General features: G+C 33.9%; 1 long non-coding RNA gene across 1 annotated transcript in view; it reads right to left on the bottom strand.

Annotated features, from left to right (window-relative positions):
- LOC143249016 (uncharacterized) overlaps positions 1 to 12,339 on the bottom strand; it is a 72,559-nt gene extending 60,220 nt beyond the window's left edge. Inside the window, exon 1 of the long non-coding RNA XR_013027353.1 lies at positions 12,313 to 12,339. This is a non-coding gene — a long non-coding RNA (uncharacterized LOC143249016). The remainder of the gene's footprint in view (positions 1 to 12,312) is intronic.
- Positions 12,340 to 18,688: the final 6,349 nt, after the last annotated feature.

Raw genomic sequence — 18,688 nt, 5'->3', positions numbered from 1 at the left:
TTTGTTTCTCTTGGACATTTCTAATTTGTTTTTATCATTATACCGAAAGGACCATTTTAATGATACAAGATACTTCCTATAAAAATGAATTATTGCAGTAATTATTATTTTTATATTTATTCTGAAAAATTATGATAATTACCATCAAAAGGACAGTAACTCTTTTTTTGTTATGTTTAAAACGATGAAGTGCCTTTGATACAAAGTTTGAACGTTTACAAAAGGAGACTATGGGAATTATGACTTGGAAGAAAACCTATACATCACAGACAGAATGAAAGAAATGATGAAAACAGAATTTCATCAAGTTTCTCCAATGGAAATTGAATCACTGTTGCTGTTAGTGATGCTGCTGTCATTAGAATAGTGGATTCTTCTATGACTTGGAAGGAAACCTATACATCACAGACAGAATGAAAGAAATGATCAAAACAGAATTTCATCAAGTTTTTCCAATGGAAATTGAATCACTGTTACTGTTAGTGATGCTGCTGTCATTAGAATAGTGGATTCTTCTATGGAGGAAGTTCCATGTGGCTATGTAGTGTTCAAGCAAGGTTGTAAAGTGGAGTTAACAGAACTTCTTCAGTTTGTGTCAGTTGAATAATATTACATTTATATATATATATATATAATTAATTAATCGATTTTGATAATGTTTGATCTACTTCACAACATGAAATATATCCCTATGAAACTGTTGGCAACCTAAGTACATTCACTCTCGTTGTTGGAGATATGCTTAGTGTTCAATTGTCATAAAATAACTGCATGCAACAAGACTGCTTGATAAAATTTTCTGTTGTGTGTTAGGATATAAGATTCCTCATAACAATGTCAAAACCTGTCAGAAAATTAGTTATGCCTAAATCATGTAGGTGTACCATAATTTCCAAGCATCAAACCGGGACAATTTTCAATTTTTGTAATAGGTACCGGCACTGGTATAACAAAGAACTGTTTATATAACCTAACGCCCCATAAGTTATAGTGCTGCTACAAAAAAAGGAATACTGATAGTTTATATCTCAAATATTTATTTAAATTCAGCAAGGCAAGGAACATCAAAATTTCATTAATTTTTCGCTGAACACTTTTTATGATCATTTGTATTTCTAATTGAATGAACTTTCTTTAAAAAATCTTAATTAATTTTATTTTTTCAAAGAACTCACTGCAACTCAAGTCAATATGTAGTTTACAATGCAACAGCTCTTTTACTGTTGATTCATTCACTAGACCTCTTTCTTGAGACCAAATGCTATTCACCACTGAAAATACTCTTTCGACAGGGGCTGAAGTGCCTGGTAAACAAAAAGGTACTCCATAGCTTGCCTGAGACTAGGTACTGAAATACTTTAATCTTTAAAGTGGTTGAAAAGTTCTTCCCATTTTTCTTCACAACCAATTTCTTTTGCTTTCGACTCGTCACATTTTGATGACCAGAAGGATTTGGCAAGAACAACTTAAATAAACAGATCATCAATATTTATTGCTATATTTCCAAGCGTTTCATTAATTTTTTCAGCAGCTGCTTCTATAGAGGGCCACACGAAAACACAGTTTTTTATCCAAACAAGTATTCCCCACCACCAAAACTTTTTCCCAAAGCTCAATATAAGAAGGCAGCAATCATAAAAACTGGTAAATTCCATCCTAATAAAGTCTACCTGGCATCCTCCCTCTTCGTCCACCACACAGAGTCTTATTTTCACCACGGAAAATATAGTAATTATCTCGTATTTCTTTCAAGTTCGTTTTCAACTTTTTACGTTCTGCAACAATATCACTTGCAGTTGCTTTTGGTTTCTCCATGGTTAAAATCACTTTGTTAAACAAGCCTAGTTATCCATGAACAAATCATAGATACATTTCTCCACATTTGCTTTCAAAAAATGTTTTTATCAATAATGGACACTGTTCTTTTGAACAAAAATATGACTTCAGTTCTTCATAAATCCAGAGAACTCTCTCAACAGCTGGTAACAAAGACAGAAATCGCATATTTCCATATTGGAGAACTTTCTTGTTCTCAATTTCTACAAACTCACTCAATTCTTTCAGGTGTATGCCACTCACAGTGTAAATATAAAAATACTTGAAAATTTTGACCACCAAGCTTTCCACTTCAATAGGAAGGGCATCAACTGCAGTTTAGAGACAGTTATGTACAATATGAGCACCACAACCAACACCCACAATATGTCTGCTAAGTTCCTTCTTTAATCGACTATATACATTGTTTTCCTTTTCTTTTTACACTTCCAAATTTGTATTGCAGCTGTCATCACAATAACCAACATTTTTTTTTGATAAATCAAGCAATTCGTTAAAATTTCTGATGTCACTCCAGGAACCGACTGAAGGTCTAAAAGTTTTACTTTCACTCCTTCCTCTGGCAAAAAATATCGTACCATGACAGGAGTAATTTTGGCATATTTTCGGTTTGAAGCATCTGCTGTAAGTGAAACGAACTGGACCTCCATTAAGTCTCTCTTCAATTCTTTTGCTGCTAAAGGAGCAATTGTATTTAAAATAATAACTTTATTCTTTGTTGTTGAAGAACTGAACTCTGGTTCAGTTAACTTTGCAATCAGTTTGGAAGAGCAATCAGCTGTTTTAAATCTTATGTTATGGACAGCACTGTGATAAGCAAAGGTTGCTTCTTTGGCAGCTATTAACAAGTCACTCGGCACAGCTTTTTTGAATAACACATCAACTTTTGAACTTTGAGCAGCTACTGAAAGACTAGCTGCATGTTTGGCACTTTTTGAATAGTCTTTTATGTGTGAGCGTCCACCATAATGGCGAATATTTTGTTGCTTCTTATTTGGGAAGGTTGTTATGACATGATAAACCTGAATTAATACAACAGTGCAATTAAGAAATTAATCCTATATAATATGTGCAAAAACTATAATATGAAGATTGATTGCATGTTGTAATATCAATTTACTTATTAACGAATTCCAAGACTTATGAAATAGAAGAAATGTGACAGCTCTTCCAAGAAAAATCTGTAAAACTGCATTATTTACACTATCTTATTAGAATTCTGATGTTTTAAAAATATTTTAACACAAAGATTATCATATCGAATATATCGAGATGTAGTTTTCTTTAATTTATTCTCAAGACAGTGACTATTTTTCCATACATTCCTTAGTGAATAACTGGATATCATAACACTAAAATATCGTTCTCATATAGTGTTACCTCTTTAATATCTTCAAGATATATGTAGAAATTCTTACTTTTATACTTATTCCTTAAATTGAAAATTATATCAGCATGAATTCCATTACATTTTACATAACTTATAATATTAGATACAGTATGTCTAAAATGTCCCTAATTTTATAAACTTCAGGCAAAATATATATAATACAGGTAACACAAGGTTACTTGGGGCTTAAACTTTGTTTTTTTTTGTGTGGTAATAAGGTTATACAGTTTTATTTATATTGAGACGACACTTATGTAAATTTCATTAACAAAGATATTTAAAGAAAAACTGATTAACGATATAATGTGAATTACTTTTAAATGTGACTGTTCCCATTCTCAAAATGCAATAAGAGTTTGACTTAATAATTTACTATATAAAGATAAATACCTTTAGACTGTAAAGTGTACAGTATTGTTTCCACTTTCATTTGTGCCAATCCGTCATATGTGTTAAAGCTTAAATATAAATGCATGGATACTCTTAGAATAAATTTCAGCAGTGATTTCTCTATTCTCTGTAGGTGTAATCAATATTTCAAAAAATGATAGCATGACATTTCCCGTTTCAACAGTAATTTCAATGTTTTATATAAATTTTAGTCAGAGTGAAGCAACTTATTTTCATTACGAAAAATGTTCAAACTTAACAAGAATTTACGTATGTCAAAAAAAGGTTTGAAGAATTTTCCTTCAATAATCTTCATTACTACACCAGTCATAACTGCTGAAACTAAGTCATCACACAAAATAAGTTGTTTGTAAACAAACGTTTGTTTGTTTGTTTTTTTGAATTTCACACAAAGCTACTCGAGGGCTATCTGTGCTAGCCGTCCCTAATTTAGCAGTGTAAGACTAGAGGGGAAGGCAGCTAGTCATCACCACCCACCGCCAACTCTTGGACTATTGTACCAACGAATAGTGGGATTGACCGTCACATTATAACGCCCCCACGGCTGGGAGGGCGAGCATGTTCGGCGCGACGGGGATGCGAACCCGCGACCCTCCGATTATGAGTCGTACGCCTTACGCGCTTGGCCATGCCAGGCCTATAAACAAACATTTATAAACCATCTAGCTTTTAATTTTTTTAGAAAAATGTGCACCTTTCTTAAGCTTTTATTATGCAGAGATATAGTAGTAAACTGTGCGACTATATTATTACCAATGTTTTAATAATTCAATAAAACATAATTTCGTATTTAATGATTTATATGTACCCACCACTTTCTTGAGCAAAAATTAATGATTAAGTTATAATTGCGCTAGTTCTGATTGTTGGAAATTATTTTATTCGGATCACATTTACCCCCAAATTGTTATACAATGGTGTTTCGTACTTCACTCGATTAAAGCGTTATTTATAATAACTAGCACCATTTCCAAATAAACGATGATGACGATAGTATCTGTGTAGACGTACATTGTACTACTACTAATCCCTAATAAACTACATGACAAGTAATAATGAGTTGCCACTCTTTTTTTATAGTTTAGGAAGTCCTGGAAATAAGGTGATGTGGTTTATACTACTAAATCTGATAATAGGTATGAAAAAAAAAACTAAACTTAGTTTTTGATCAAACACTAAATTATCTTTTATTTCAACATCATTCGATTTCGCACTGTTATACTTCTTTATTCTATATTAATTCAGCTCATATTATTATAAGTATATCCAGCTGTCATCTCCCATAGTTTCTAGCCACCACTCAGAATGTCGTATTCATAATATTTGAACCTGTATTGGTATCGCTACTCATGCACAACCAAAAACATACTTAATATATATATAACCTACACATGTCCAATGGTAGAGTATGCCTGCACTGAATGGTTAAATGTAGCTGAATCACACACACACCTAAAATACAATAATCACTAAAGCATTCACATTTACCAGAACCACAAACATGACATTTCTACAGAATTATACAAATATTCACATAGAATTCATAAATTATCATAAGAGCATTTCAACAAAAATGCTTCACTAAGCATACTAAGAAACTTTCTCATACTTAAGAAACTCAAACTAGTAAATCTAGTGAAATTGTTGTTCTAGTGCCCAACTTCTAACGGATGAGATATTATCTAGATATAATGTTAGTTTTATTTTTTTAAATGTATTTATGTAAAAATAAAACCAGCTTTGTATATTGTATTATCAGTTATGAATCTCCAAAAGGAATCAGTTTGCCATATTACAATTTGAACAATATTTAGGTAACAATAAAATGTTTGAAACAGTAATAACACTTATATCAGAAATATGTAGTGTAACTTTAACTAAACAAATCAAAGTGCTGTCTTGATTATTGATACAGTATAAACTTTAGCTCAAAACGTTACTTAGTTAAAATATTTTTTAAAACCAAGCAGGCACAAAGCTGGTAACTGTTAGTCTTTAAATAAAAGTAAGTACTAATAAAATATATTTTATATTCCTCTCCGTTATAGTACATATTTTAGGTGTTGCAAGAGTTGAAACTTTTATCCATTAATTCTTCATTTTTAACAACGTCTACAAATATGAGTTTTCTTATATGATTTGCACAATGTGGCACTATTACGAATGGTAACCTTGTTGTGAAAATTTATGTGTACAAATAAAAGAACCATAACCATAATAATAAAAAAGCGCTTAGGAGAATAACTGCACTTGTCTTTAGAAGAAAACACGTTACAATGAAATTACTTTGCTGTTCTTTTTAAAGTAAAGATCTGAAAATATTCCTAAGCTGGTCACTTGCAGCAATAAAGTGCTGCCAGAATGTATTTCACTTCAAAAAATCAATTTGTTCTTGAATATGGCAAATAATTACATTGTTCAAGTAACTTTGTTTCATAGAATTACAAAGCTAGATCTGCAGCTTACTAAGAACAATGAAGGTACTCTAAACTTCAAAGAAAAAAGCAGGGTAAACTAAAGGCAGCTTCACAAGAACCTCAACTTGATGGAAAGGGCTACAGACCTTCAAAAGTTTTCTAGCTTTAGTGCTGGAATTATGGGTATTTCTTAAAATTAACGTTTATAATTAAATATGTTTTCACTTCTCAGGAAATTATAAGTATTGTTCTTCATCATTATCAATATTTCCAGTGATGGGGAAAACATTTTTAAAATTGTAAGGAATGTGGACCTCTCTGGTCGAAATTCTCTCTCACATACTCATGCACGGTGTCTAGAAGCATGTAGTACCCAACTCAGTAACACTCCAAATAAAATGTTTGTGCAAATGCTACACTCTCATCAGTAAAAGTGCTTGAGTAATTTTCTCATATGTGTCATTTTAATTGGTTGGATATTCAAGGAGCTGATTTATTCTGTTGTTTTATTTTATGGTTTTCTAAAGTTCTTCTCTGTTCTCTCGAAGTGAAATTTTGACATACTCCATTGCAGCAAGCATTTTAGCAATAATTTGTATTCTCTTTTGCAAATATGTGTTTAGACACTCTAATTCCTCCATCACTTCAGTGTCTGTAATTAGTCTTATAATTATTTTCCGTAATGGAGTTTCTCAGATGTTTATTTTAGTTGTTAAATCTGATGCACTAAATGGAAGCCGTTTTGTCCAAACAAAACAACATTAGCTCGTACTCATTAACACTAACTGAAAGGCTACGTTGCAAATAGACTACCTTATTGGGTACAGTGGTTTCAAAACAGTGTAGAAATTACTCTCAGACTTTGGTGTTGCTCCAAACATAACCTTCAATTTTTTCCAGTTGTTCAACAAACACACCAACTCATCAACTCAAGTACGTTTTCTTATATAATTTATCTCAGTGTTCCAAATGTGTTAATATTTTTATTTTTAGGTAATTTGCCTCATTTCAGTTCCATCTGTATCCATTTTTAATGTGTGATGAACGATGAAACATCGAGAAATAACTTTTTTTGAAAAACCTCAATATCGCCAAAGCTGATATCCCATATGAAAGAATACTTTAAACAGTTTAAATTCGTTTATTAAAGAAATGTTTGAAACACTCAATATCTAGTGTGACCTCCACAGGCTGTGACACACCCTGTGTCCTTGACACACCCTTGACACCGATTTGACACACTTCGAATCAGTCTATCGGTGTAATCTTGGGGTCTGGCAGTCCACTTGTCTATCAGAGCTTGTCGGAGTTCCTCTACAATTTGAGAGGGTGCTGGCGTTCATTAAAACGCCTCGACAACATATCCCAACAGTGTTCAATCGAATTTAAATCTGGAGATCTGGCAGGTCACTCGAAAGTCTCTATTCCTTCCTTGTCAAAGAAGTCCATACACAGCCTGACGACGTGGGATCGCGCCTTAACCTGCATGAGAATAAACCCATCGCCAACAGCATCGGCAAAAGGCCTCACAATGGGTTCCAGAATTTTGTCTCTATATCGTCGTGCGTTCAGAGCATCCCTGTAAAGTATGAATAAGTCCGTGCGGCCACCCAAGGATATGCCTACCCAGACCATTACAGAACCTCCTCTATAAGGGTCGATTTGCACAATGCAATAGGTGGAAAATCGCTCTCCTCGGCATCACCACACTCTCACACGTCCACCATCACGAGACATAGTGAATCTGCTTTCGTCTGTCCACAGCACGTTGGCCCGTTGACGAACTTCCCAGTCCAGGTAATGACGAGCAAACTACAACCTGGCTGCACGGTGTTACGCTGTCAGAATTATACTCTTGCAGGTCGTCTGGCCTTAAGGCGTCCTTCGTGAAAATGCTTGCGAACCCTTTGGGTCGACACAGGGGGTTTCAGTGGAATGCTGAAGGTTATTTTACAGTGACCGAGTCGAAGCTAACCTGTCTCACAGGAAGTTAGTCATGATGTAACGGTCCTCTCTGGTTGTTGTGTAGCGATGACGGCCTTTACCAGGTACCCTGCCATAAGAGTTTGTCTTCTGGTAGTGTCGCCAAGGTTCATTGATGACGCCTGGTTACACACCGACTCGCTGTACCGTCCTCCAGCATCTAAACCGCCCTCGCCACCTCGTTCTCTCTCAGATGGTGCCTGACTGCTTGGATACACAAGATGAAGGTGCACACTGACAATACAAGCCGCAAAAAATCTATGTTGATTTTTGTTTTGAGAATTAATGAGAAATGCATAGTTTCACGAAATAAATAGGGTACATTTAGATGTATTCTCCTTGAGTGAGGTGAGTTTCGTTAGAGTTGCTTCAAACTTCACTCCCAAGCTTAAAAATACACTTGTAGACGAACGGATATGTTTTTCATACATAAATTTAAGGATGTCAAAAATATACTGAAATATGTACTTGTTCTTTTAATTTTTTGGTAGTATATATAGTTCTTGACTTCTTGTCAAAAGTCCACTTAAGCCTATCCAGTTGCTTTAGAATTTCAGTTAACAACCTATTGCTATTACACCAGTATCCTGTATATGATTCACTTACAGTTTTGGCGCGAGTTATCGCAGTTGTATCCTACATTGATAAAACTGTTTGCTTCATTTTCTTCCTTAGACCTACTCCCAATAAACATATAAATTTTGTCACAGTCCACACAGGAAGGTTTAGTTTGTTTCTTTATTTGTTTTTTTGAAATCCGCGAAAAGCTACACAAAGGCTCTATGCGCTAGCCGTCCCTAATTTAGCAGTGTAAGACTAGAGAGAAAGCAGCTAGTCCTCACCACCCACCGCCAATTCTTGGGCTACTCTTTTACCAATGAGTAATGGGATTGACAGTAACTTTATAACGCTCCCAACGGCTGAAGGGGAGAGAATGATTGTGTGACGGAGATTTGAACCTGAGATCCTCAGATTGCGAGTCGAGTGTCTTAACCATCTGACCATGCCGGGACTATATCCACACTGCATAATATACAAAGCCTATTTTCTTTCCAGTAAAAGTTTATGTGGTGTGTAAAATATTTTTTAAAATTTTACAGATATCCAAAACATAAAAGTATATCAATGTGTTTACTGGATAAAAAATATTTTTAAGTAGCAAGATCAATGAGAAAAATAAAAATTATCTTTGTCTTTAGCTTCATATTTTTATTATTTGGCGAGATTTTGCTTCCTGTTGTTCTAATGACACAACATTATGAAGCTGAATATCTTCTGATCTTCTCTTTTGAATACAAGTTGATACCACTACCTTATGGAATTGACTTTCAGCATGCTCTGAAAATCACTCTCTGTGGATACAAATGTAGGGTTGTGCATTTTTTATGATAAATAACTTTTGCCTCTGAGTGGTTTTCTGCAATAAAAGTATATAGCACTTTTGAAACATAGGCTATACTGAAGCCATGCAATATCTTTGAACCATTTCTCCTAAAAGTGGATAGTATTATTTTTCAACGTTTCCTCTATACAGAACCTTGTGTTTCAGTGACTGATGTTGGGTATTTGTAAGATTATATTTTTCTGACCCTCCTAACTGTGTGGTTTCTGTGCAAAGAAGATGTTGGTGCTCAGCTGACAACTGTTTCTCATCATCAGTATCTTTTTTGACTGCATAACTTGTCTCTCTCTGTGGCATTGCTGCTCAAACTTCCTATTGCTCCATTACCTCTCAAAATAAATACAACACAAATACTAAAATCGTGTACCACTGTAAACCTTATAAACCCTCTTTCAAAATTAATTTAGAAATAGGGATTCTTACTTGACGTATAGGCAGGTAAAAGTGAGTGAAATGATAGTATAATTATAATACGCCGAACTCTTGGGCTACTCTTTTACCAACGAATAGTGGGATTGACCGTCACATTATACACCCCCACAACTGGGAGGGTGAGTACGTTTAGCGCGACACGGACGCGAACCCGCGACTCTCGGATTAGGAGTCGCACGCCTTACGCGCTAGACCATGCCGGGCCCGTGTTTTTACATACTGTTTGAAATTAAGCTATTTATATTAAATAACGATTTATCATGAAAAAAGTGTACAGATTATAAAGTACGTTGTACAACGATAATTATCTTGTGTTTAATACTTTTAGAAAGAGTGGCAATGATTACACTCTTGCTCAAAAAGGTTGTTACATGTTCGAAAAATGTGATTTTTGGTCATTTAAATCATTTTAATATTAAATTCACTTTGTGTGTTGTCCTTAAACTTTTAAGTTTTATTTCCCTATTACTCTGCATTATCTGAGTTCATTCTGAGTCGGTTTACTTTCTTGAACATCGGAGTGTTCTGAGACTAAACGCAGTGTCTAGAGTGAGGTATAAAAGCCGGGTATTTTGATGTTGCTTGCGTACCCTACCTGTTAGCGACGCATTTTCAACTCTGAAAACATTTTAGACGTTATGCCAGATCCTAGTAACATACGTTTGAGAAATCAGATGATTGCCTACGACAACTCTGTGTTGAAATAAGGCGATATTGCAAGACGACCTGGTATATCTAAATAGAACGTCAATAGCGTTCTCAGAAGAAGAACTGCAACCGTAAGTGTGAGTCCAAGCAGACCACTACAGCGGGCGATGATCGCCGGATCCTTATCATTGCTCGTTGAAATCGTACGATGTCCTCCAGGTCGATTTCTTCTGAGCTACATGAGCAACAAGTGATCCGGATTTCACGTCAGACGGTTAATCAACGGTTGGAGCAAGCTGAATACAGAACAAGATAGATGGCCAAGATACCTAAACAAACAGCTAGATATCGCAACAACAAACTGAAGTGGGCTTAGCGATATCGTAATCTGACGATCACACATTGGAATCATGTAGTTTTTGCTGACAAATTCAGATTTCTACTCTATTTCACTGTTGAACGAATACGAGTGCGCATGCTTCCTAGAAAACAGCTAAAAGATGAAAACGTCGCAGGAGGCGGAGGTTCAGTGCATGTCTGAGGTGCATTCTGTTCTTCAGCTGTCAGCCAGTAGGTCATTCTGGATCAAAACGTCACTGGTGCTGTGTATCAGGACCTGGATCGCCAGTTATTGCCATTTGCCCAGGATATTTTGCAGGACAATTTCCAGCTACAGCAGGACAATTGGCTGGCTCACAATAATCACAATGTGCAATATTTCTTACAACAACATGGTGTGTTGGTCCTTGAGCAACCACCTGTAAGCTCAGATACCAACCCGATAGAGCATCGCTGGGATGCTCCTGGTCATGCAGTCAGGAATAGGAACGATACCCTTACAACCCTACAACAGTTATGCCAAGCACTGATTGAAGAGCGGAACAGAATTCCAAAACAAAGACTCGTAACGTTAGTTATGAGTATGCCACGCCGCCTAGCGGACATTATTGAAGCACGTGGGGACCACATTAGTTATTGAGTGAAATGTTCTGATGTGAATGTAATTGTTACACGTTTGCTAAAGTTTCAGATTGATACTAAATATTTTCACAAAATGACGGTCTTATTTGTTTTTACTTAGAAGTGGAGAAAAAAGTCCATTTCTTGCGGTAGAAATTTCCATAAAAAAGACATAATCATGAAATATTTCACGAATGTTCATGTTATAAACATACTTACCAATAATTACCAAAAGAAAGACATTATACACAGTAAAAACACAAGAAAAATAACAAAACATCACATGTAACAACCTTTTTGAGAAAGAGTGTCTGGATGTATTTACAAGTTTAACCCTTCAAAAACAATTTAGTCGACACTTACACTGCATTACCATGCTTGTAAAAAATGTTTTATCTCTTTGCTGCTTTTGACAGCGTTGGTAACCTTTCTAAATTAAAAATACACATTTAAATTCTAAGATGTTTAATTCTTGATCCAATTAATAATATTTTGGCTTCCCAGTATAAATGTTTTACATATATGTTATGTAACCTTTATTTGTACGTTTATGCCTGCATGACCTGTAATTTATAAACATTACCCACGGTTTCCACATTGAATCTCCTTAAAACTTAATAATGGAAATAAAGAATATTGAATTATATTAAAACCACTTATTAAATGAGATTACTTGCACACGCAGTTAAAAAAATCGAAAAACACATCATCATTTAAACCTAAATGTTTGTACAGACGCGAAAAGAAACAACAAATAAATAAAAGATTTATGTGGTGAATATAAGGGGGTGTTAACATAGTAACTATTCTTTTAAAAAAAGTTCTCAACTCACCAGAGTAATAGATATTTGATAGATGGCACTGCTGTTCAAAAATAAACAAAAAGACAAATACATCGTTTTAAAATAAACTACAATTTCCTTAATTTGCTAATTTATGTTAACGGTATAGCCAAATATTTTATTACAATTAAATATTATTTAAGATTTAAACTATAAAATCAAGGGCAATATTTATCTGTCTTTATTGGTATTTCAAAATCATATATTTAGCTCATTAGACTGATGTTTCTTACTCCTTCCTTAGATGCCAATTATCAATTGCCTGTCTGTGGTTCAGACACTACATGCTAGTTGCACCAACACTGTTACGTTAATTTCTTAATGAACCTAGTGCAGACTTCGTTTGTCGTAACAACTGGTTATACATAAAAATATCCGAGAGGAAAATACTTGAATTCAATAATACGATATCTCCGTCTTACAGAATGTGAGAAGGATTGTTTGCCATATTTCACACAGTAGGTGGGACGTGTAGAATTTGTTTTGTTTTTTTTAATTTTGCGCAAAGCTACACAAAGGTTATCTGCACTAACCGTCCCTAATTGTGCAATGTAAAAACTAGCGGGTAGGTGGCTAATCATCACTAATCTTCAACAAAGACTGTTTTAGTTTTCTAACAGTTAGTTTGGTTTTGGTTGCCTTTCGATGTTGTTGAGGCAGGAAATTTAAATGAGTTATAAGAACAATAAGAGCCGGGTTTAGGAGTTTGTACTTATTTATTTTTAAGTATTCTAATTTAAGTTTGAGGATGGAACAATAAGTCCAAAGCATTTTGTTATATAAAAATGTGATATGCACCTGTCGAGCCAATGCCAAATGGCTTCCATATGAATGGCATGTACAAAGCTGGAGCATCTTTTTGTATTAGGAGTAGCCCTCCCTAGCGGTTAACATACCAGTGTTTGAGTCAATCAACGCAGAACTTAAATACCCACAGGCCTTTATACACAGCTTCATCAAGCCACTTTTCAAGTAGAAAAGAGGTAAGAATACTTTTTATGTCAACCAAACGTTCACATTCAACGTTTTGTGATTCAGGTTGACTCTATATGCACTTTGCTTCATTATCCGGCACTGACTTTGTGCTGTGCTGTATCATTCACACAATAAACATGGAAACTTTGGATAAATTGATTGTTCACTTTACAACATTCGAATGCTTTTAAATATATACAAAGCAGCATTATATGATATTTGTATTTTACCTTATTAAGAAGAGGTACTGATGGTAACCAGTCATTGATTTCTCAACTAATAACTCTTCTAGCTTACATTAACCGTAACAAATTCCAGCCATATTTATCATGAAGCCATTTTTAGTGGCTTGACAAACGTTTGGAGCTGTTTTTTGCTGATAGATTTAGTACTTATTAATTTGAATAGCTGTGAACAAATGTAGAAGTACTGTCGATTTTTTGTTTATTTCTGAGTTATGTTTAAAGGGCTATCTGAGTTAGTCGTCCCTAATTTAACAGTATAAGACTAGAAGGAATGCCGCTAGTAATCACCATTCAGCGCCAACTCGAGTATTCTAATCACCTGCCCTGCCGGACCACTTTGGATTTTTTCCTTTACCTGCACGTGGTTTGAGCGGTACAAAACACATTATTATATTTCTTTCATTACTTCCTGTTATTGTTAGAGATGTTCCTCTCCAATCATATCTAGTTTATCCACATTTGCTAAAATGAATTAAGTATTAACTGACTGAATGGTGGCTTTATATGCGCATGGAACAGAGATTCAGTAACCAGTGTCCCGGCAAGTCTTTTATCAACCAATAATTATACAGTTCACCCTAATGTTAGGTTTCTTAACTATCAATTATTATATTACCATAATATTCTTCCGTACTCAAATATTATAAAAACAAAACACGTACGAACTAAACCACATGTCCTAGGGCAATTCTGCTAATTATGCGATCTATAGAAAGTCAAAACCACACCACGATAAAAGATAAACTAATTAGAACATTTGCTGAAGCTGAATAAAATTGTAAATATGAAATATTTCATGCTTAGATTTGTGTTAGGTCATATACATTTAGTAAAAAGAAAACTGTTTTGTGGGAAACACTTGACTCAACACAATTTATGTAAAGAATTGAATGAACTAGGAATTTTGAAAAGTTTAGCCAGTGTCATTCTCATAGCTGCAATTCATTGAAAGTGAAAAGCAAATCAATATATTGCATTTATAGATAAACGCTATTATACGTTTTGAAATGACTCTTATGAAAAGAGAAAATAATTAAATATACAAATATAATATTTTAAGCATCTAATTGGGGTTCTAAGTATACCTACAATTTCATGATAAAAAGCTTACGTATTAAATTACCTTTGTAGAATATCTAAGCATTTTCTGTACCGACTGTATTTGAATTTGACAAGATCTGTTATGATAAGAGCTCAAGAATTACTTCACATTCAAAAAGTTTATTATGTATATATACTGTTATACGCTAGGTGTTTCTTAATGTTGTAATATGTTTCAACAGAAGGAGATGCGAATCATATGATGACCTTAAGAAATAAAGGCCAGAAAAGTTGCAAATATCTGACATTACTTTTTCAAGTAAATTAGATGGTAGGTTATAAATACAAGGTTCAAAAAGATAATTAGTTACCTCGTAATGATAGAGTCATTTCTAGGCCGTACAGTTATGCTTCTTTTCTTTAGATTATAGTATAAATTTATTTTTAATGTTAATGTAAGGCAGTTAACATTTCCAAACGTAGGCCTAAACGATATTACAAGAATAAAAGACTGAATATAGATGTTAAGGAAAAAAGATTTAGTCACTTGATAGACAGTAGTGTGCTCGTAACGTTTATAAGCACATAACATAACTCATTATGTCTTAAAACAAAAGACAAAAGTAATAATAGGAAGCATTTATTAAACGTTTTTGAATCCTCACAATTCCATCATAAGTAATCTAGAGGCACAAAACAAACAAACAATATATGTACTTAAAACAGAAATACATAATTAAGAGTAAACAATTTGAATATACAAATATAAGATCAGATAATGAAATAATGTGGAACAGATAAATTAGTTAAATTAAGTTTTAATTTATATGAAGACGGTGTATTATTTAGGCACATAAGGAGAGTTTTATGTAAAATATTTCTTTTATAAGAAGCCTAGTATGATGTTTTATTGTTGAAAGAAATTTAAAAATATAGATGGAAACAGAATGTCCTGTTTTTATATTGTGCTGATAGATAGCGGAGTTGGGAAGGTTTCTAACCTTCCTTCCAGCTTTAATAGATATGTCAATGCGTTTACATGCTCGTATTTAAAGTTGAAGTTTGGTTCCACCAACGTAAAAGGGCTTACACTCTGTAAACATGTATGAGCAGGCGAAATGTGAGCAATGGACAGTTTGCAAACCATATTTGAAGGGGAAAGAAGTTTTGAATCCGAATTTCAGTTTCATAATTATTTTAGGTCAAATTGGAGGTAGTAATGGTAACATAATTAACAAACATAATTAACATAATGTTAACTGTTTTGTAATAACATTGTCTTCCGAGATATCATAAGAAGGTGTGAAAGGGAATTTTGGTTATAGTGAGTTTCTTAGGTGGTTTGACAAACAAACTAGTTAAGGAAGAGAAGTTATTTTTCCAAGACATGCATAAGGTGGCTATTTTAAAGAATAATGTTTTGTATGGAAGTAATTTATTTGTGAAGGAGGATGAGGCAAGTTTGTAGGCTCTATTTATATATGTAAAAACGGCTCGTTTGGGTTGAGAAAATTTTTTACGTAGAGGAGCGAACAATGACCTTCTTCGGTCATCGTCAGGTTCACAAGGTAAGGAAGAGGTAACTGACCGGAAGCTGACCACATGTTTGAAAGGGGTCGTGTAACTGAGTGTCGGAATGTAGAGGGCGTGCTTAGATGTTTGAATATATAATTTTGTATTATTTATTTTATTATTATCTATTATATTATTTTTGATATAGGTATAAAGGTGTTCCTTTGTATTGGTTTATTTTGGGCTTGAGTTGTTGTATAAGTAAGACTTCTTTAATTTTGCGTTTGTTTCTTTATTTAGTATTTGAATGTTTTCTATGGTTATGTTTGTTTGTTTGTTTTGAATTTCGTACAAAGCTTCTTGAGGGCTATCTGTACTAGCCGTCCCTAATTTAACAGTGAAAGACTAGGGGGAAGGCAGCTAGTCATCACCACCCACGGCCAACTCTTGGGCTACTCTTTTACCAACGAATAATGGATTGACTGTCACATTATGACGGCCCCACGGCTGAAAGGGCGAGCATGTTTGGCGCGACGGGGATGCGAATCCGCGGACCTCAGATTACGAGTCGCACGCCCTAACACGCTTGACCCTGCCGGGCCCCTATGGTTATGTTGTATTTATTTGACTTGCAGTGTTCGAAAACGTGTAAAGGTGACTTTTTGGGTTCTTTGAATCTGGTTTTCATTTTTCTCCTTGTTTCTCCAATATAGAAGTCGTGGCAGTTATCACATTGTTTTTAATAAATAATGTTGGTGTGGTGTTTATCAGTGTAGTTTTTACTCGTCATCACGGATTATTATAGGCTGTATTTAGTAGACAGAGAATAATATTGAATTTAAAAGACAATTGTATAAAACTGTCAAATTGAGAGAAAAAGGCCAGTAAATGCGTTTTTACGATAGACAGAAGATGCAAAGCCATGATTAGCATGATTAAATATAACGTACCGAAAGGAAACAATTATTTGTCTCAATTTCATGCGTGATCTGTATAAAGGGAAGTTATGAATTACGATACTGGTGAAAGCATTGCATATGATTAGTTTGTTTTGTTTGTTTTGTACTTCTTAATTACTGATCATGGAATTGTGAGGTTCTCAAACGTAAAATAAATATTTTCCTATTATCATTCATGTTTTGTTTTATCATTAAGCTACGTTTCACGAAAAAATAAGTTCGTTACTTGACAATAATATTATTATTTTTGTATACAACTTAGTGTTCATCATTTAATATAGTAAGCCAGTGAAGTTAGATTGAGCTTGCTCCATGTTAGTAGTAACACTGATACAAGTAATTGTAAAGTGTTCTAACAGATGCCGCTAAGGGGGAAATATAATGTATTGTATGACAACTGGATACTGTCGTAAATAAACAGTATAATGTGTTCAATATGTGCCGTTTCTTTGTATTTTTAATTACGACATAATTCAACCACCATTCTTACTTTATATTTATTGTGTTATCTATAATAACTATTGAAATATATGTCATATGTTGGGGATAAGATTTTATATAAGAAAGGCTCAATGACGCTACAAAGTTTTGCGTATACCTTTCTTTACTATCTTGAATACCATTATATATCTAAGTTGTAGTTTTTCCAAGTTCAAGAGCTTCTGTGAAACTTACATTAATTTCAAATCAAACTCATACATCAGCGTATAGTGTAAAACAACATTGTTAATGTAATTAATAAGAGGTAGGAAGTACAAAACTGGTTTATAATAGAGACAAGAACTGTTAATAATGCAGTTAATCATCTTAACAGTTTAAAAAAAATGAAAGAAGCTGTTGTAAGAAATATATATCAAACATCATTTGAAGATTCTTAGCTATCTTCAAAGCTACTTCTTAATGTTTACATATTGACCATATGGTCAATATAATTTTCAAGACCACGCAGGCTCTTTAGGTAAGGTTCAGGTACAGCTCAAAATCTTACACCTGTAGTAACATAGGTCACGTGTTATGTTCCATAAAATACCCGGTTATTTGAATATTAATCAATGACAGATATTGTACCTATACCTATTTTAATAAATATGCAAAAAGGCAGACATCTTGAGAACTTTGATTCTTTTTGTCAGTTGACTTGTACAATGGATAAAAAGTCATTATGTCTATGAATTTTAAACACGTTTATGCAGTCTCTGATAAAAAACAATAAAATACCGAAGTATTTTTACTTCATAACGCACATATGGTAACTATGTTTTCGTTATGTGTAGTTCAAATTTACGGTAATAGAAAAATATTGCATGACAAATAGCATACACTATTTATGTTGTTTGTGATTTATTTGTTTGTTTGGTTTTTATTCATTGTAGGTGTTTCACTTTCAAAGGAAATAAACTTTCCTCCTTCGGAGTGTACATTACTGATATGATTATGCCTTTCGACCTACTTGTGAAGTTCATTTGCAACTAAAGTTGGTTAATTACTTTTATGAAAATAGTATTAGGATATTAGTATTGATTTCGATTTGACTCTGAGAAGTGGTAAAGGCAGAAATGACGAAGTGAAAGGGCAGATGGGGTGGTGCAGGTTTAGACTGGCGTCACAGATGTCAATCACCATCGACGTCAAACA

Source organism: Tachypleus tridentatus, chromosome 4, assembly GCF_004210375.1.
Source record: "Tachypleus tridentatus isolate NWPU-2018 chromosome 4, ASM421037v1, whole genome shotgun sequence".
NCBI classification, from domain to species: domain Eukaryota; kingdom Metazoa; phylum Arthropoda; class Merostomata; order Xiphosura; family Limulidae; genus Tachypleus; species Tachypleus tridentatus.
The sequence above is the reverse complement of the archived record's forward strand: the minus strand, read 5'-3'. Positions and strand labels throughout refer to the sequence as shown.